The sequence below is a fragment of the Chondrus crispus genome, genomic scaffold (genome assembly GCF_000350225.1).
Source record: "Chondrus crispus Stackhouse genomic scaffold, scaffold_48, whole genome shotgun sequence".
NCBI lineage: Eukaryota > Rhodophyta > Florideophyceae > Gigartinales > Gigartinaceae > Chondrus > Chondrus crispus.
The window spans coordinates 264364-283647 of record NW_005178479.1 but is presented as its reverse complement, the minus strand read 5'-3'; positions in this window follow the sequence as shown (position 1 = coordinate 283647).

Sequence of the window (19284 nt, the reverse complement as noted above, 5' to 3'; positions counted from 1 at the left end):
TCTGACGCATCCGTGTCCAGTGAGTAGGGGCGCCCCAGTCTTGGGAGTTTTAAGACCGGAGGCGAAATTAAGCACTCCTTCAGTGTCTGGAAGGCCGTGGTCTGCTCTTCATCCAAATCGGGAAGGACATCCGGTTCTCCTTTTCGGAGCATAGCCGTAAGGGGCGCCGCTATCTTGGCGAAATGATCGACGAAGCGTCGGTAGACATTACACATTCCCAAGAACGAGCGCAGCTCGGTCTGGGTCCGTGGTTGAGTCGCTTCTGAGAGCGCTTTCACATTCCTCGGGTGGACTTCGAGTTCGCCCGGTCGGATGATATGTCCCAGGTACTCGACAGAGTCCTGGAAAAACTTGCACTTGTTAAGTTTAAGTGGTAATCCCTCCTGCTGCAGAGCACGGAGTATTACGTCCACATCCTTGAGGTGCGTGTCATAATCCTTGGAGAAGATTATGATATCATCCAGGTAGATGAGGCAGCTCTTCCAGCGATAGCCTGAGAGGAGGATATCCAGCATACGTTGAAAGGTGGCCGGGGCGTTCATCAACCCGAAGGGCATACGGTTGAATTGATACGTCACGGCGTGGCACGTAAACGTGGACTTCGGTCGATCCTCCTTGGCGACTGGAATTTGACAGTACCCGGAGTTACAATCAAGGATAGAAAAGACCTTGGCTTCCCCGAGTGTGTCAAGACACTCGTCCATGCGAGGGATGGGGTACGTATCTCGCACGGTCAACGCGTTCAGCTGTCGATAATCGATGCAGAAACGGAGGCTCCCATCTGACTTGGGGATGAGCACGACGGGGGACGCCCATTCGGACTTGGACCGGGAAATTACCCCGCCGGCTAACATCTCGTCAACCGAGGCTTGTTCCGCCTCCCGGGCGCTGGGACCAGCTCGATAGGGCTGACATCGAAACGGCTTGGCGCCGGGGGTGAGTTCGATGCGATGATCTGTCGCTCGAACTTCGCCCAAGTTTCCATCCCACATTTCGGCGCAGGGCGCGAGCATGGTGCGGACCTGCCCTCGCACTTGCGCCAGCAGGTGGTCGAGGGGAACCGACTCCGACGGAGGGGATGGCTTCGCTTGGGGGAGGGCTCTACGAGGGGGCCTCTAGCCCTGTAGAGGGGGGCTCCCCTCGGAGAATTCCGCGGCTAGAACCGCGTCCAACGGCATCGCCGTGCGCACCATCGCCCGCGGATGAGGAGTGACGAAGCCAACGACTTGGTTCTTCGACAACCTCTTGTTGGCGGTCGAGAAGTTCGCCATGAGGACCTTGAACTCTTGCAACGGGGTGATGTGCACCACCCCGTTGTAGAGGGAGATCCGATGCTTCGCATATAACTGCGGGTTCACCTCGAGGACCGAGAGTCCGCCCCGTCCACTTGTGAGGTATACCCAAGTCTGGGTGCCCGCCGGGATCTCCACCGCGCGCGACACCTTGAGCCTTGGGGAAGTCCGCCCAGCGGCGGGGGCATACTCTTGCTCCGACGGGAGGAGAGGGGCGTTCGCGGCCCGAGACGCCGGCTTCCGGACGATGGGGATCTTAGTACCATCGTCCAGTTCCACCTCCTTCCGCCGGGGGTAGATGGCTTCTACGAACTTGTCGTTAAAGTCGCACCCCAGTATCACAGGGGCGGCTAATCGTTCACAGACGATGAAGGTACACCTCATGGTACGGTCACCTAACCGCACCACGAGGGGGATGTGGCCGCTCGTACGCAATGGTCTCCCATTGGCGTCCGCGATCGTCGGGATTTCACCCGGAATAATCAGCGCCTCCCATCCGGAGGGAAGCGTGTCGGCCCGTACGAAATTGGAGCCAGCCCCTGTATCTAATATTGTGAGCTTGCGCACCAATATCGACGGGGATAATCCAAGGTCTGCGTAGACCTTGTAATTCCGCCGAGACAGCGCGAGCACTGTCTCGGGATGGCTAACACCCCTTGCAAGCGGGGGGGTGTTTCTTCGCCATGGTCGGCGTAAGGTACCGAGCCGTTCGGGGTCGGGGTCTCGCTGGGATGGCCCAGTGTGTTTGCGGCCTAGTATCCGGTACCGCTTCTCCGTCTCGGGAGGTGAGGACGGTTCCGCCACCCTGAGCGAGTGATCCGGGGATGTGACCGTGTCCCCCTCAGCTGCTGCGGGCTGAGGTTCTCCTAGTTTTTTGGAGGAGGAGAAGCTTCCCCGGGGGGCGGTACGGTCCTCGTCCCGGTACCCGCACGCGGCGGCGGGCCGGCGACGGCTTCAGGGTTCATGACCCGGTTCGCCTCGTAACTGAGGAGGGCGACGGCTCGGAGGTACGCCTCCGGAGGCACTCGGCTCTTTTGGGCCGCGGTCAACTTCTCGTACTGGTAGGGTACGAGGGATACATCCTTCACCTTCATATCGCAGTCAGGGGAGATGTGGTCCCCGACCCGATAACAGGTGAAGCAGATGATCTGCAGGGACGGAGGCCCTCGCAGATCCTTCTGGTAATTACGGGACGTTTTCCCCGGTGGAAGTCCACGAAAGCCCTCGGCGGGCTCTCGAGCGGGTTGGTACGGCTTGCGCCGGTCGCCGTAAAACAGCGAGTCTCCGTCGTTGAAGGAGGATTCTTCCGTCGGGAGGAAAGGAGCCTCCCCGGCGAGGTCACCTTCGGCAGCGAGGTAGTTATCGGGTCCCCGGGCCGTTTGAAAACTGGGAGGGGGGCCGGTCGACGTCGACGGTGCGCCATCCAGGGCAGCGAGGACCTGTTTAACCGGGCGGGGCTTCCCGAACTCCACGCGGCGCCCAGACCCGTGCTGGGCCCGGAAGGCGTCTCCGTGCGAACGCGCGTGGGCGACGGTATCCTCGAACGAGGATCGCGGTCGATCCTCGCGAGCTTGTAACACCAGCGGCTTGATCGCGGGGGTGAGCCCCTCGATGAAGAGGGTCGTCCTCTCGTATGCCGAGTGCACGTCCCCGCACCTCCCCAGGGCGGTGGACATTCGAGTAGCGTACTCGGTTTCCAATTCGCCCGGCTTCTGGTGTAGCTCCCTCAATGCCGTGAGAGCCCGCTCGATCTCGAGGTTCGTCGCATACGTGCGTAACAGCCAATTGAAGGCGGCGGCCCAGCTTGCGATCCCCTGAGATTTGCGGTGCAGTCCCCGCTGGGACTCACACGCTTCCTTAGCTGGCGGAGCCAGCAGATGGGTTAGGGCCATCAGGGCCATCGCCTCGGTCATATTGGCGTTGTCAAAATTTTCCTTGCAGCGAGCCAGGAAACTGATGACCCTGATAGGATCTACCCCGCTGAATTTGTACTCCCCCATGACCACGAGGAGGTACTGCACCCTCTTACGGGTGGTAGCGTAGACGCGGTCGTCCAGGGTTGGGTCGGTATCCACGAGGCGGTATGCTCGGTAGTTACACACACCTCTGAACCGGTGGTTCGTCGGCTTCCAGACAGAAACCTTTTTCTGTTTGGGGCCGAACGTCGGCGTTGGGGCCGTAAGGGACTCTGACTCGGAATCGGTCTCCGAGTCAGAGGAGGATGACGAGGACGGGCTTGAGTACCCGTCCGGAGGGTGTCCATCCTTTCGTCCTTTGTGACGGTTCGCCTTCCGCTCTTTCCGACTGGGTTTGGACTTTTTTCGTCGTCCACTCCCCTCGTCGTCTGAGCTTCCCCCTTGATCGGGGTTCCCTCCCCGTAAATTCTGGGAAGGTAAATTACCTTCAAGGTGGATAGGCCCGGCGGAGGCTCCCTCGCGGGAGGCTCCTGCCGCGGTTCGCGACGCCTGCGGATTGGCGGAGAATTGGGGTGCGGTCTCCATGGAGGGGACCGGTATCCCCGCGGCTTGCAGCGCCGGCGTTGTCAAGTTGGAAAAGAGCAGGCTCTTATTCAACGGGGGCAACCCCTCAGCGGGAGGGAGAGTCGCTACTCCGACTGTAGTCAGAGGGATTCCAGCAGCGGAGGCTGATGTTTGCGTCTTCAAGATGGCAATTTCTCGACGGAGGGCCTTGAGTTCCTCCGCCGTGGCGGTCTCCTCTTGCTTACGCAGGATGGCAGCCTCCTTGGCGCTGGCAGCTATGTCCGCCTGCCAGGCCTCGGTGAGCACGCCTTTCAGGACGGTTAGGCGATCGCGCTCTCGCGCGGCTTGTACCTCGGCTTGGGCGGCAATAGTTTCCTCAATAAAAGTCTTGAGATTTTCTCGCAGCGCCGACGGTTGCGCTGCGAGCTTCTCCGCTACAGTATTGAGCGTGAATCTTTTCGCTTCTCGGAGAGTCTCGCGACAACTCCGAGTGATCCACGCCGCAACTGGCGGAGGCACGTCTCGAGGACGGGTCTCACGGGACGAATCGGACCCGGATACCATAGCCTTGGGCTTGTCGAAACCTGTTGAAACAGAGATAGAACACCTAGGACCGAAAGCGGTAAGGGATAAGAGACACTCCGTAGACTTCTAGGTCGGGAGACCAAAATGTCGTGCACTGAGGGGGAAGTGTGGGATCCCCCTCTAGCAGAGCGCGCGCGTTCGGGGGCGCGTGAAGGGGGGTTATCGGGAGACCACCCGTAAGGGACCGGTACGGGGCCGGGCGCGAAGCGCAGTAGGGAACGTAAGGGAAAATGTGGGAAAGCAGAGCCCAGGAGGGGCGGAGCGGTAGGGACAGCTGTCGCGCGGAGAGCCGAGCGTGGCGGGACGACGCGCGCGGTAGAGGCAGGAGGGAATCGGGACGTAGATGGCTCGCAGGGTACCGTCGTGGGACGGGGACCGACGCAAGGCTACGACTCCGTTCCACAAACCCGAGTTGTAGACCCAAAGCTTCGTAAGGATTTACTTAGGGTCGGACGTCGGCTATATACTAGCCGACGTCGGAGCTATAATTAATTAAACTAAAAGATACTAAATTAAAACGACGGCGGCGACGACCGGAGAAACTCCTCTTGGGGAGGTATGACAACCATTACACGTGGGGGATGACACCTGGACACAGGAGCCTTGACGACCGGTTACACGTGGCGCGGGGTACACGTGTGTCCCGGAGAAGGAGTCGTGCTGGCCGGGGACAGGTGTCCCCTGGGAAAAGGGAAAGGTGGGTCAGTGCACTACACACGATGATACAGAAATTTAGCTCCGTAGCTAATTACAGGATGTATCGCCTGGACAACGTCTCGACCCTCGTGACGTCAACGGACGCGGAGCGAATCGCGAAATATGTGCAGCGTTGTCGTGGGATTCGTTCCACGATGCGCAATTTCGATGGAACGAACGCGATTGAATTACTCCCCTTCCTGAAAGATGTGCGCATCACGTTCAATTCGCAACATCTGACGGAAGGGGTCGCGATTCGCGTCCTCGCGCATTTTCTCGAACGCGACGCGGAAAGATTATATACAAGCTACACTATGCGCGGAATCCGCGCAGGCCAGCTCCATGACGATGTGAGCTGGCCTGGGCTTATCAATCAATTCATCAAGCGCTACCTCACTGATGACGTACTGGGGGTAGCGCACGATGCCGTCCCGTCTGCTCATGAGAAGCCGCACGAGACGGAAAACGCGTTCGCGGATAGGCTCGAATCGAACGCGTTCAAGTGCACCGCGGTATTTACGGAGCAAGCCTTGGCTCATTATTTTGTACGCGGATTGGCTCCCGCGACGCGAGCAGCGGTGGCAGAGACCGTCCAGAGGTTGCCCGCAAACCAGAAGACGGACCTGTCAATTATCAGACGCATTGCGACCGCAGAAGGAACCACGTTTCGCGCCCGACGCGGACTACCGCTGCCGGACCCGAAACCGGCAGCGAGGGGAGGGAGAGCCGCCAGGTCGAACGCGACGAGCTCCCTCGCGTCAGCCCTCCACGTTAACGAGGAGGATTGGGAAGCTGACCCCGTCCTCGTCATGAGAGGCGGGGACGCTACAGGAGGCCGGCCGTCAACGCCGGCGTCGACGGAGACCAAGGGCAGCTTTGCCACCGCGTTCGGGCATACCGGAAGGAGCTCGTCAGGCGGCGACCTTCGCCTCAGCCGACGGGAGCGCGTACGTCTGCTGGCTGTGCAGAACGCACGGCCATGCCATGTACGCGTGCTCCTTCCTCGCCCCGGAGCAGCGGATGTTTTCCGCGTATCGAAACTGTCGGTACCACCTACACACGCGTCCAGGGATGAGGAACCTCTTCCAACAGTCGGTCGCTGGTGACCGTGGTCCACGTTCGGGCCACGCGAATCGCCCCGGAGGGGGCGTCCGTTTCGCCCCGCGCGGAGGAGGATACAGGCGCGAACAACGCGATTTCCGACAAGCCGACACGCAATACCCGCGTCAAAATGGAAGAGGAGAACGCGGTCGGTCCAGATTGCGGACGGGAGTACAGAACGCGATAATGTACCTCCAGGACTGGGCAGGGGATCCGTATCCCCTGCCCTACAGAGAAGCGAGCGAGAGCCGACTCTCGCCGCCCCCCATATTTTACAACGTCCGAACGTTGAAAATCAACCCCGCGAGGTACCCGAGTACTTCGCGGATGCTGCCGCACCACCGTGGGAAGGGCCAGGCCAGCCACTCGAACGGAGGTCCGTAGCCGCGTTGGCTACAGGTAGCGGCGCGACTAGAACGGATAGTTCAGGTAGCTCAAAAACGCGTAAAGGCCGTCACGTTTACGCGCTCACGTGAACCGTCTCGCTCTTATACCCCCGACCCGTCCATATACCCCTCTCAAGGGCGAGGTGAATATTTACCGATAATATTCCCCTCGCCGCAACACAAAGTCACCGAGACCCCCGCCTATCCGGTGCAAAAACAAGTATTTAACAAACGCAAAATTGCCGCGACTTCCGTAAGACCGATACCACCCCCCCGAACGCGAGTATTTTCCGACCGCCGGAGGTCGGATGCCACGGATCCGCCGTGAAGGCACCAAGGCCAGCGGGAGCCAGGTGCAAGAAGAAGAACGCGACGTGCGCGTCGAGAACGCGCCGCGTGAAGAAGTAACGCGTGAAAAGTGCGTGGGCCCCTCCTTGGGCCCAAGGAGTCAAGGGCGGAAAGACGAACGCGAGGCCCCGGACTCCGACGGTCAAGGAAGAAGAACGCGAAGCAGGGGCAAGACGCGACGCCGACGCCCAAAGCGAAATGACGTGACGCGAACGGCCCCGCCTAAGATCGTCGAGGGCGTCGTCTGTCTGATGACGTCCAAGATCTACAATATAGTGGGCTCGATAGCTTCTGAGAAGAACGCGTTCAAGCCGTACACTATCGCCGTCGATACGAATTGACGCGTCAGGCTCCCAGGTCGCTCCTCCACAGGACGACCTGCCGGCCCCTCTCACCCTGGAGGAGATAGCCGAGGAGCAACGCGTCGACGATTTCTGCCAAACCGTACTGGCCAGACAATCGGAAATCGCGACTCCGCGTTCTTTGAGGACCACCAAGGGGTTTTGAACCGCAAGCACCCCTACGATCCTGAAATCATTCAAGTGGTGGTCCCTCAGTCACTACGCGCGCGTCTGTTGCGGCTTTGCCATGACCCCGCGATCGCGGGACATCCGGGGCAGAACCGCATGTATCACACGCTCCGACGCTGGTATTACCGGCCACATTTGGCCGCGGACGTGGCAGCGACAGTACGCGGATGCCGGAAATGCGCGAAGAATCGCTTCAAACTCCGAAAACATCTCAACCGGCTGATATTGTTCCCCGCTACGCGTCCATTGGAGAGCCTCGCGATAGACATTCTTGGACCGCTTCCGAAGACCAAGGGAGGAAAACAATACCTTCTGGTAATAACGGACCGGTGCACAAAGTTAACTCAAGTCGTCGTGTTGAGGACAGTGACCGCGTACACAGTGACGACCGCGTTTTGTGACGCGTGGGTTTTCAAGTACGGCATTCCGCGTTCGCTGTTGTCCGATAATGGACCTCAATTTAACGCGAAGTTCTTCCACAGCGCGTGCCGGATCCTGGGGATTACGAACTTGTATACGTCCGCGTACCATCCCCAGACCAACGGCCAAGTGGAGGGCTACAACCGTACTATTGCGTCTATGTGGCGTAACTACGTCAACGAACACCAAGACGATTAGGATGTGTACGTGGGGCCATTAACTTACGAGTACAACTCCCACGTACACAGGTCTACGCGTACAACCCCATTCGAGCTGGTACTCAGTCGCCCTCCCCCAGAATTTTCGCTTCGAAGGACGGAGGGGAACGCTCCCCTCCCGGATAGAAAAACGCATCGCGCGGAGTTTCTTAAGAAGCTGGACGAGACAATTCAGAAGGCATATAGCAGCCTGCGACGAACGCAGGCTCGCTACAAACGCGATTTCTACAAACGCGTGAGACGCGTAAACACGCGAGTCAAGCCTGGAAATTATGTATACCTCGACCCTACGGACGGAGCGAAGACATCAAATAAGCTCGCGTCACCAGCCGTGGGACCTTACCGCGTCCTCGCGAATGACCAACGTACCATCACGATTGATCGTGATGGGGTCGGAGAACGCGTGTCCGCTGATAGGTGTGTGTACGCGCCACCACCTGTGGACGTACCACGGGCAGGCATAACCGCGCCGGGTGACCTTACTGACAAGGTCACCACGGGGACACAGTACGCGGTGGACCGGCTTCTCGATCACCGCGTAATGGAAAACGGGGTCGCGAAGTTCAAGGTGAAGTGGGCAGACTACGAGGAGCCCACGTGGACAGCAAGGACACATATACCCGAAGAACTCGTCTAGCGTTACGCGAGCCGACTACGCGCATGCACGGGTAGGGACCTGACAACCGAGTTGAACGCGGACGTTCAACCTTAAGGGGGGGCCCTCAACCGCCCTCAACCGCTTCTGGACTACCGCGCTCAGTATTAACTCGCAAGAGCCAAAGGACACGCATACCTCGGTAGAGCCGGAAATTAAGGAGTCACATGACTCAGAGCAACCGATCGTGCGAGGCGGACGAACGCGGACTGTATTCGCAAAAACGAGAAGGGTGAAGATCCCGTACCGAACGCACAAACGAGACGTTCGACGTCGGAATAACACACGGGAAGAGGGGCAGCAGTGGGGCCTCAGACATAACAGGAGAGAAACTGCAACTCCACAAGACAAGGAAACCTTCCGCGAACACAGTAAGAAGCACAGCGCATACGCGCCGACACACCGCGAAAAGGGGCTCCGGAACTCGTCCCCTCAGACCGCATTAGGGGCGCCCTCTCGACCTCCTCCCCGGCGGAGCCACGACGTCCACTTGATGTCAAGTTGTGGCGCAAAACACTGGAGCGCAGAATATGCCTCGGGCATCTCATCCCAAACAGGCGAGCAAGGGCACGACGCGTTGCCGCACGGATATACGTACGAAAATGCAGGGCACATAGAACGTGTGCAAGAGGTACGGGTCACTTCATGGCGGGACGCCAGACGGTGCAACAAATCGCGAACTGATAAGCGGCGGAGCAGCAACACTGTACGCTTGCATACAATGGCGACGCCGCCGTCGCAGAAAGAGAAATAACGGAAAAAATGAAGGAAAAATTAAGGAAAAAAAGTTGGCTGGGATGACGTGCGCTACGGGATGGGCATGCAGGCCGCGCCGTACAGTGCTCGAATAGCCGTCGGGAGCAACACCAAAATTAACGGAAAAAGTACCCCTACTGTACGCGCCCATCGTGCCGGCGTCCATGCGGCACGTGCCGCACAATGAACACGCAATTAGAAGCCATCATGGGACGCCCCATCAGCAAACGGCTCCCCCTACCCTCCGTGAACGCGGCGTCATGGGGACGGACCATGAGCGCACGGACGCGAAGCAATCGCGAAGGACGTGACTCGATCGCGAGCACAAGAGCAGAGCACGCGACTTTAGCGCAACTCGGGGCCCCTTCCGCGACCCTACCAGAACCGTCAATCACCGTGGCGCAACGAGACCTACTGAACTTCTTTTTCCTGCGAACTGCGTGCGCGACCCCCCCCTCAGAGAGACGAAGAGCAGAAGACCGTCGCGCGACAACCAATAGGAGTTACGTCCACACCCTTTGGGCATGAACAACGGTAAGAGAAGAGAAGAACCAGAAGACTGTCGCGCGACGACCAAAAGGAGAATCAACACCAGGAGCAAGGCCAAATGGCCGTGGAAGAGATCAGGGGAACGCTGCAAGAAGATCGCGTACCGCGCGCGCGCGCAGGGGGAAAGACCCACGGACACCGCAAGAAACGTCGTGCTCGCCGCGCTTGATCAAGGAGGTCAACGTCGTCTCGCGGACGAAGCTCTGGTCGCGGCATAGGACGACCCCCGACCCGGTACCCTTGTCGGCCTTGATACATCAGTACCTCTCGCACACGACCACGCGCCCCTCTTCACAGCAGAAAATTACAAGTCACGGGGTCTGCTATAACTGGGCAGGCGAGGTTGACGATCGCGACCCATAACCGCAAAAGAGAAAATCGGAAGTTCAAAGATCCCGTACAACACGCGCAGCCGAAAAGAATTCGTGTGGGGACCCACGCCCCTCTCGGTCGGGTCAGCGATACCCAGGCAGAGACAACCCCTGTGCTAAAACTGACCGGGGCGCGAAAACTACTCTTGGTCGCATAATTACCGACCGCGGAGCGAACGAACGACGCGTCGCTTCGCGGACATAAACGCGCGCGAAAGACGAGAGATGTGCGCGACAGGAACGGATCATGTCGCGGTCACAAGATAGAGCAGCAAATCGCGAACTGCTAAGGGGCGAAGCAACGACACTACGCTTGCATACAGTGGGCAGGCCCCCGTCACAGAAAGAAAAAATCGAGGGAAAATCAAGAACAAATTAAGGAAACATTGGCTCGGATGACGTGGTCATCAAAACTGGCATGCAGTGCGGTGCCCTACAGTGGGTACGCAATAATGAGGTACCATGGGACGCCGCACAAACCGCGGGCTGCGGACTCCCCTTTTGCCCTCCTTGACCGCGGCATCACGGGGATGGACCGTAATTGCAACGCGCGCAATCCGATCGAGTACACGAGACCGCGACTCGCCGTCCTTACGAACGCGATCCTACAACGACCGTTACTCCCCGTGGCGCGACGAAATCTATCTAAACTTCTTTCTGCGAACCGTGCGTGTCTCCGCCGACTCAAGAGAAGAACCGTTCCCTCCCCCTCGAGTGTGAAGGGGCCAATTGGCGATAACACGCCCTCGCCTATCAAAGATGCTGCAAACAATCCGCGCCCTATGAGCAACGGCTCATGCTGGAGGGGCAGTTACGCGCTTTCCAGACGAAGGGTACTGGTCAACTTCAGGAAGAGACGCGAAAGAAGCAGAGTGGAAGCAAAAAATCTCTCGCCCTCCGCCACCGCGCAGCGAACTGCGGAGCCAGGGAGCAACGGTTGAGTGCTCTGCTGCAGCTTGACTCCCCGAATGCGCCCCTCGCCCCCTTGCGAATCACTCCGCGACGTAATATGAGGCCCCCATCGCTCCAGTCGAGCACTCGCACCCGCCGCTACTGGATGTCTCGGAGCCCGTCGTGACGGCTGCCCCCACTTTTTCCGACTGGCAGCATGTCATGCATGTTGATACGAAAGCAACCATCTTACCTGACACAAAAGACCAGAGCGAACATTGGCAAATCCCACCTCAGTCACTCTACCAGGAACCGCCGAAAGGGCTCTCCCTGTCATTGGCGCAACCACTGGCGCAGCTTGGGTCTGCTCATGTCCCTTCCTAGCCGCTGGAATCGCAACAACAACAAGATCTCAGGAAGTCATCCTTCAGCAGAGGAAGCTCCCTCCGATACAGTAACAACCGGGAGCGCGACAAACTTCTATGCATTACGCAATCGCAGAGCCTGGGATTTTTATTGAGGAACGAAAACAAGAACCGGATATGCTCCCCCGCGATGCCCCAAGAGCCTCTGATGTCGATTACGTTGCAGATGCAGCATAGCACGGCCACAGCCACAGCCACGGACACTTAATATCCTCTTTCGCCACGACGCAAGTAACTACGACAGTGCAACCGCAGAATACGAAGCCTCTGTACAAGCCAGCACCCCAAGAGACGAAGACAGTACCGAAGGAAAACCACTACGTATGTTTATTCATTACCCATTATCCCCAGCTGCGGTACGGAAATCTCGCATGGGCGGAGAGTCTGCAAAGTTTATGACAAATTGTCCAGCTGTCGTCGCCCCTGTGCTGACGGGCGGCCTGCCAAATGTCCTACCATTCCATACTCTTATTCATTATATGAGCCCAGAAACGTCTCAAGCATGCAGAAAGATATGACCGATCGCATCGAGTGGAACACTTCGTGATGAATTGAGGTATTGCCTCCAGAAAGAGGAGGAACACGCGGGGCCTCTTGTCGTCGGAGATCTATTAATGACCGGGTTTATAACGCAAGAAAGGGAAGAGCTGCCTTTACCGTTGTCATCCGCGCGCTAACCGCTCTACTGAGGGATGACGGGGCCACGTAGTCAAGGATCGGCCTTGCTGACGGCCCCTGCCGAGCCCGCTTCATAGGGATCCGGGGGCAATGGCTGGGGTGAGGAGGGGCCTCGTTCATCTCGGCGGAGCTCGGGATATGCGCGTACGGGTCGCGGATTGGCTCCCGCCGCACGGGAGTGGGGTTCGGAGCGAGAGCACCACCCTCGCGGGAGGACGTCGCCTGAATGCTGCAGAGCGCGTCACGCTGCCTGCGGCACCGATCGCTGTCAACGCATGCACGCTCGTACGCGTCCAAACGATGGAGACAATCTTCCCGGGATCGCTGCAGTTCCTCCGTGATGCGCTGCAACTCAGACGATAGACGATCGCATTCGCCACTGCGGCGGTGTGCGTCCTCCGTCCGCGCCAAGAACCAGGTCGACAACGTCGTCAGTAGCTCGCCGACCGACCAGGCGCGCTCCCGTAACTTACCAAGGGCTCGAGAGAGCTCGGATATGACCGCAACTTCGCGTAGGGGAACTTGAAGGAAGCGCACTTCGGCTTCCCGAATTGGGTGGTACACTGTTGGTACGAGGGGTGGAACCGGGGGAACGGCAGGGACCGGATCTGTCATACAGACAGGAGCGGATGGCGCCGCAGCGCGGAAAGGGTTACACCCTACGAAATCCGTGGTCGGACTTACCGCGTCCGAATCGCGGTACATCTTCCGCCGCGCCTCGCGAGCGTTGGACCCCACGCTCCCGAGCGCCCCCGCACGAGGAGGGTTGGACGGACCCGATTCGGAACGCGAGACGAACGCGCCGCTCCGGAGGTCGTACGGCAAGAACGCCACCCGTTCACCAAATGTGAAGTCGGTCCACAGGCGCCGAGCTGCTTCATCGACGCGAACCTCTCGTTGTAGGAGGTCAAGCGCGGAGCCAAATGTCCAGAGGAAGTGAGAAGAGTTCCACTCGAGAGGGTGTAACGCTACGTTCAGAAGCCCCACTGCAACCCTCTCCAGATACGCGAGAGTGGCCGGGGGCTGGATAAACACCCGTCTGTTGACGCTGACCTCACTCATTATGGCGCTCGTGAGAGACCAGGCTCATTCACGTTCACAATTATACGCGAGGAGGGCATAGGAAGGATGCCGACGGTCGACACACGCGTACCCGAAGTGTTTCAATACGTAAGGGAGCAGCGGGTGGATACTCAAGGACAGAAAGGACCCACGGACCGCGTCGGGCAGAGAAGGGAAGTCGAAGGGGGTGAGACCCCCTTCGAAAGAAGCCGACCGAAAAACGCAACCGTCGACTTCATCTGCTCTCTTGTATGCCGCCCAGTCGTGATGCGCCACTGCGATGCCGTGGAGGCGCATCAGCGAGCTAGCGGACTTCTGTAAGGATACGCGGGGCTTGGAGTACGCGTAAGGGCGAGGGCACACGTACAACAGCGCGACCTCTGACAGTACGAACTGCCGTGGTTCGCGGCGGGGGTCACAGAACATGGCGGACGCCATACGGTCTGTATAGTAGGCCTCCGCCGCGCTATACGCGAATGTGCGATCACATGGGATCTCATCCGGCACTTGATACGCCGTGCCCCCACCCTCAGCCATAAGCCTTCTGAGGGCCGATGTCGACTCATGCATTAGACCAGCTTCATGAATCTTACCGATACGCACGAGATCCGGGCGGAGACAAGCACGCATCAACAACTCCGAGACAGTGACCAGGACCCGCACACAACGGCGCCAAGAATAGCGTAGCCGGCCGAGGGGGAGCGGCGCGGGACCCTCCCAGGGCACACCCAACCACCGGGTGGTGGAAGGCGCGTCGGCGGCATCCCCAGCCTCGATATGGCCGGAGTCCCCGATCGGCGACCCGGGGCCACGGCAACTGCCGCAAGCCCCGTATGACCCCTTCTCCGGCTGGTAGAACGCGCCCACGGAGGCGGGAGCCATCGGGGCATCTTCTATACGCGGCGGAAGACCGCTCCCCCCGCGCGAAACTGAGGTCGGGCCGGCATCTAGAACGACAGATACAGTAGAGGCGCGTGAGCGGGTCTTCTGAAACGGGGAGCGGAGGTTCCCCAGCTCGCTCCCCGAGGCACTCGAGGTCCTCGTTGCGCGCTGCCCGGCGTCGTCGTCCGGCAGCACCGACAGCGGGATAAGAGGCGTGCCAGACGGCCGCAACGACGGGCCGGGACTGTCGAGGCGGTGGGGCATCTGGAACGAGGGAGGGGCGCGATGAGGCACGGGAGAGGGGCGGGTCAAAATGAAACCGAAGGAGAACGCGTCAAGAGTGGTAAGCGCAAGGGGCGCTGTAGGAAAGGCACGCGGTCAGCTAGGGCAGGGACTGCGGCGCGCGGCCGGACAACACACCACCCGCCGTTGTGGATATAGAAGAACCAAAAAAAATCGAGGGCAAATTTGTACCCCACCGGCACGCGTTCGCGTATGGCGGGTGCGCATAAGCTGCCAGGTGAACGCGTCATCGCGGGCGCTGTAAAGGGCGTCGCGATTGAGGTCGCCCGAAGCACAGTACGAGCCGGAGGAGACGCGCCATGCTCCACAAGGCCACCTCCGCTCGCCTGTCGCAAGGGTACCAGGCCTAAGAAGGGGGAGACCTCGAGCCAGCGACCGTTAGCCACCGCCCCGCTGCGGCTCTCATGACTACGACTACTCCCCTTGGCGTCGGTCACGCGTACCACCGCACCCCCACCTCGCTTATTCTGTAAGAGCGGCCGCGCGACCTCACCCCGGCGCTACTAACAGCAAGGGCAGGGCTCTACTCCCTCACCGACTGACACAGAAAACCTGTATCCTCACAGTCTCACTCAGGTCGAGCATAATCCCCGAAACAAACGTTTGGAAGCTCCATCCGACCGGCTGCTTCCCGTTCCCTCGGATTGCAAGAGTGGGAGAGCACGCGTGGTGGGTACGCATGAGGACTCGAATTGCAGTCGTGGACTAAAACCCCCCCCGCGCGCTACCAAAAGAGTGAACGCGGACGATCACCCTTGAGGGGGGGCTCTGTAGCATAATCGCGAAGACGTCATTTGAACGCGCGGGGTGAGTACTGTACTCCCGCAAAGTGCATTACAGCGCGCACACCCGCGCCTGTAAGTACGCGCTTGCTGCTCGCTGTGCACGTGTACAGCGTGACGATCCGGAGTAAGGCGCGCGAGCTTACCGTGTAAGGCGCTACCTAGATACTGTAGTATATGTCATGATAGATTATTTACTTGTATATTAAATGACAGGGCGACCGGCGGCGGAGGGAGGACAAGGACAAGCACGGGCTTCGTACCAGATCCTCCACCGCAGGTCTAACCCCGTCCGCTTATTCTAAACGCGTTCTCTTAACGCGAGCGCGTTAACTAGAAACTAACGCGGGTAACGGTCGCGAACGTACGCGCGCAAGCTGGATCGGCCTACGCCCGTCGGTGCTAGAACGCTAACTAGCGCCGCCGCGGGGCGTCGAGCGCGTCGAACCGCTGTACCGCGTACTGTGTTCGCGTCCGCTCCCCACCGCTCTACCACGCTACCACCGCCCGCGTTCTTTTCTGGTGTGTGTGTTGTTGTCCTCTCTCGCCTACACAGGTCTTCGAAGAACCACAGCTAAACCCCCAACGCGACTGGGGGTTTATGCTACAGGCGCTAGTGTCCGCACACGGGTAAAGCCACTCGTAATCAGAGTGATAGTCACGGAGCATCAGCACGTACTTCGCTCCGGTAGAGCTCGGTCCGATCTCGATGTAATCGAACTGCAGAAGACCGTTCGCTGCAGTTCCGTGTACTGCCGGTCCGAATGGTCGCGGTATCTTCCCCCCTCCAATTTTCGATAGACAATGGATGCAGGCACGAAAAAAGGATCGGATGTTGGATGTCATTGTGGACCAAAAGTAGTACTTACAAAGTACTATCTCGGGGGATGCTTACCCTCGATGTCAGCTTGGTCCGGTGTGGGCGATAACGCACAGGCGGAGTTGCAATTCTGAGGAGGAGTCAGGGATCCATACAGAACCAGTGGAGTTGCACCAAAGGTCTCCTTGTACCTTGAGATTTCCCGGACGCGCAGTTTCGCTGGCAGACTGTACAGAAGCGGAATCCGAAGCGGTCGGCCATTCAAAGTCGGTATCCGACGACGACGGTAGTTCCGGAATTCGGACCAAACGTCTGATGGTAGTGGGCACAGACTATCTTCCAAGAAGGTCGGCCCAGGCGTTGTGTGTCCCCTTGATGTAATGGCAGGTGTAGTCGTACATGCTCAATCGTGCCGCCCATCGGAGAACCTTGCGCAGTGAGGTCTTGGAGAGGTCGGGGACAACTGAAAGCGGATCAAACAGGAATATGAGATTATTATGATCGGTGTGCAAGTCAAAACCTTCCGGGCTGGCGGCGAGCCAGTGAATTCTACCCAGCGTCGCAAGAACAGCATTCGCTTCTTTCTCTAGGATGGACCATCCGAGTTTGGTTCAATTGAACCTCCCAAATAGGAAAGCTAGCGGTTCATGACGCTGTGTGGTCGGCGGCTTTGAAAGGTCTTCTGGTGGCACTTGTGTCGCAATTCCAGACCACACAGCATCCGAAGCATCGGTGTAGACACAACGTCTCTTTCTGCAGTCTCGTTGTGACAAGGTCACTTGACGTGATGAGGCTGTCTTGCACTGCTTAAAAGCCGAATTCTCGGCAGTGCACCATCCAAATTCGGATAGCTTGTATTGGGAAACTGCTCGCCTCGTCCGTTTTCCGGCTTTTGCGTATATGCACTCCATGAAGCCATAGATGTCCGATACAATTTCCGTGAACTGTGAGATCGCGCTTCGAACCCATTGCATTACGCAAATGAATTCCTGTAGGTGCGCTCCGTTCGTCTGTGGTTCCACGTTCAGCAGACCGTCAATTTGGGCTGGGTCACACCGAATTCCATCTTTGGAGATGAGTCTTCCGCACCATCGCATACACCTTGAAAATAGCACACATTTGGCCGGGTGTAACTTGAAGTTGTACTCTGTGCAAAATCGGAGAAACGTTTCGAATCCTTCCAGTAATTCGTCGACGGTGGTGTAATGCATGAGTATGTCGTCCAACCAGGACAGTAGATTTTTTTGATATTTTCCGGTAGCACTTCGGCAATGGACGATTGAAGATGTGTTACTACATTGGTCGTTCGGTGCAGCACTCGACTTGGTGAATAAATCCCATTTGGGGGTGACGAAGGACTGCAACGCTTGCGAGTCCTTGTCTAACTCCAGCTGCCAGTACCCATGCCATAAGTCAAAGGCGGCGTAGAACCGACTATCTGATAACCTCGTGAGTTCGTGCTCGAGGCTCGGCATCGGATATAGATGCTTCATCATAAATTTGTTGATGGGTCGGAGGTCAACTGTAAATCGAAACTTGGTGGGTCCAGGCTTATGAACCAGTAATGGTGCGCATGCCCATGCCGATGTCGGATTTGCGTAGGCCATTCCGTGGCGCACCAATTTGGCGACCATTTCGGCCAGAAACTCTTTTTGTTCTTGTGAGTAGTTGCGAAGGCGGACTCTTACCGGTTTAGCATTAGGGGTTAGCTCAATCCGAAGCGGTTGGATTCTCGCGGGCGGGCCCGAGGAAAACGAAATGCGGAACACGTCATTGTGTTTGTTCGCGAGTTCGCCGAGTCTTTCTGAATACTCGGCTGGTAACCCGTTGTCGGTTGCCTTCTTCTTCATCAATCCGATTTCTTTTCGGATTTGGTCGTGCTGGACAGAATCGACGGGGTCCAATAAGGAGGGATCTGGGAACGGGTCCCTCTCCGTCCTCGTGATATAATAATTGTCTCGCGGCCGGTTACTCGGTAGTTCCTTCCCAGCCTCGGGATTTTCGGTCTGCAGAAGTCGGTTCAGCTTTGCAATCATCATGCGACTGACGGCGCTACAGCGGTTAATTGTTGCGGGACTTCCGACGCTTGAGCAATCGGCTCTGTCTAGGACCGCGCAGTTGCTCTCTAGGAGAGTCTTTGTGTCCACCTGGAGGTGGTGTAAGACCGGAAGACGTACGAACAGGTCTTCACATGCCAGTCCGGAATCGGTTACCAAGTACGTCATGTTAGCCAGGGCGAGCTGTCCCGAAGCTAACTGTAGGACTGTCCTCGGTGCATCCCAACTTCTTGAAAAGCTAAACTTGTGCGCTTCTTCTCCGTCTTTCAGCGCAACCTGAAGGTATACCGGCTTGATTGCGGTAATCTTCCCGATTCCTCAGATAACCGCTTTCTCCGCCAATGCAGGAGAGACAATGCTATCGTTACTTCCGTCATCGCATCGTCCTTGCGCATCAAGCGACACGTTTCCGTCTGATACGGTGGTACTACAGGAAGGGATGTCCCGTGTCTTCGCACTGGACTTTGGTTTGCGCCCTAGGCGGCCTGTTGTGCTACTGACCCTTGATGCAACAAAGTCCAAACTTCCTTTACTCCGAAGGTCGACCCCCCTGTTTTCCGCTGAGGGGAGGCCCTCAAGCCAGTCCTTATAAGGAGGTGAAGTCTACACTTACAGTTATAATCATGAATAAAAACTAAGGTGTGCGGCCCTACTGTCGCCGAAATTCTCGCTCGGGACAGCAACCGGCCGCCGCTTCTAGCGGACTTGAATGACTACCTGCACTGCATGATTACGGGCTGGGAGCTCGTTGCACTTGAACCTCCAGATAGGGTATGAGTTGGCTTGGTAGCCGTGGAGGTACCTTCCTGTCCCCTTGTAGATTTACAGGGTCCGTCACGGGCCTTCGACGCCGCAATTTCGGCGAGCATATCCTCTTTTTCCTTATCCGTGGAATGCGGACAGTCGCGGATCCAATGTTTTTGTCCGTTGGACATGCATCGGCCGAAAGGGCAGTTGAGGGCCTCATGTTCGCGCCTAGCCTTCCTAGGCCTTCCAT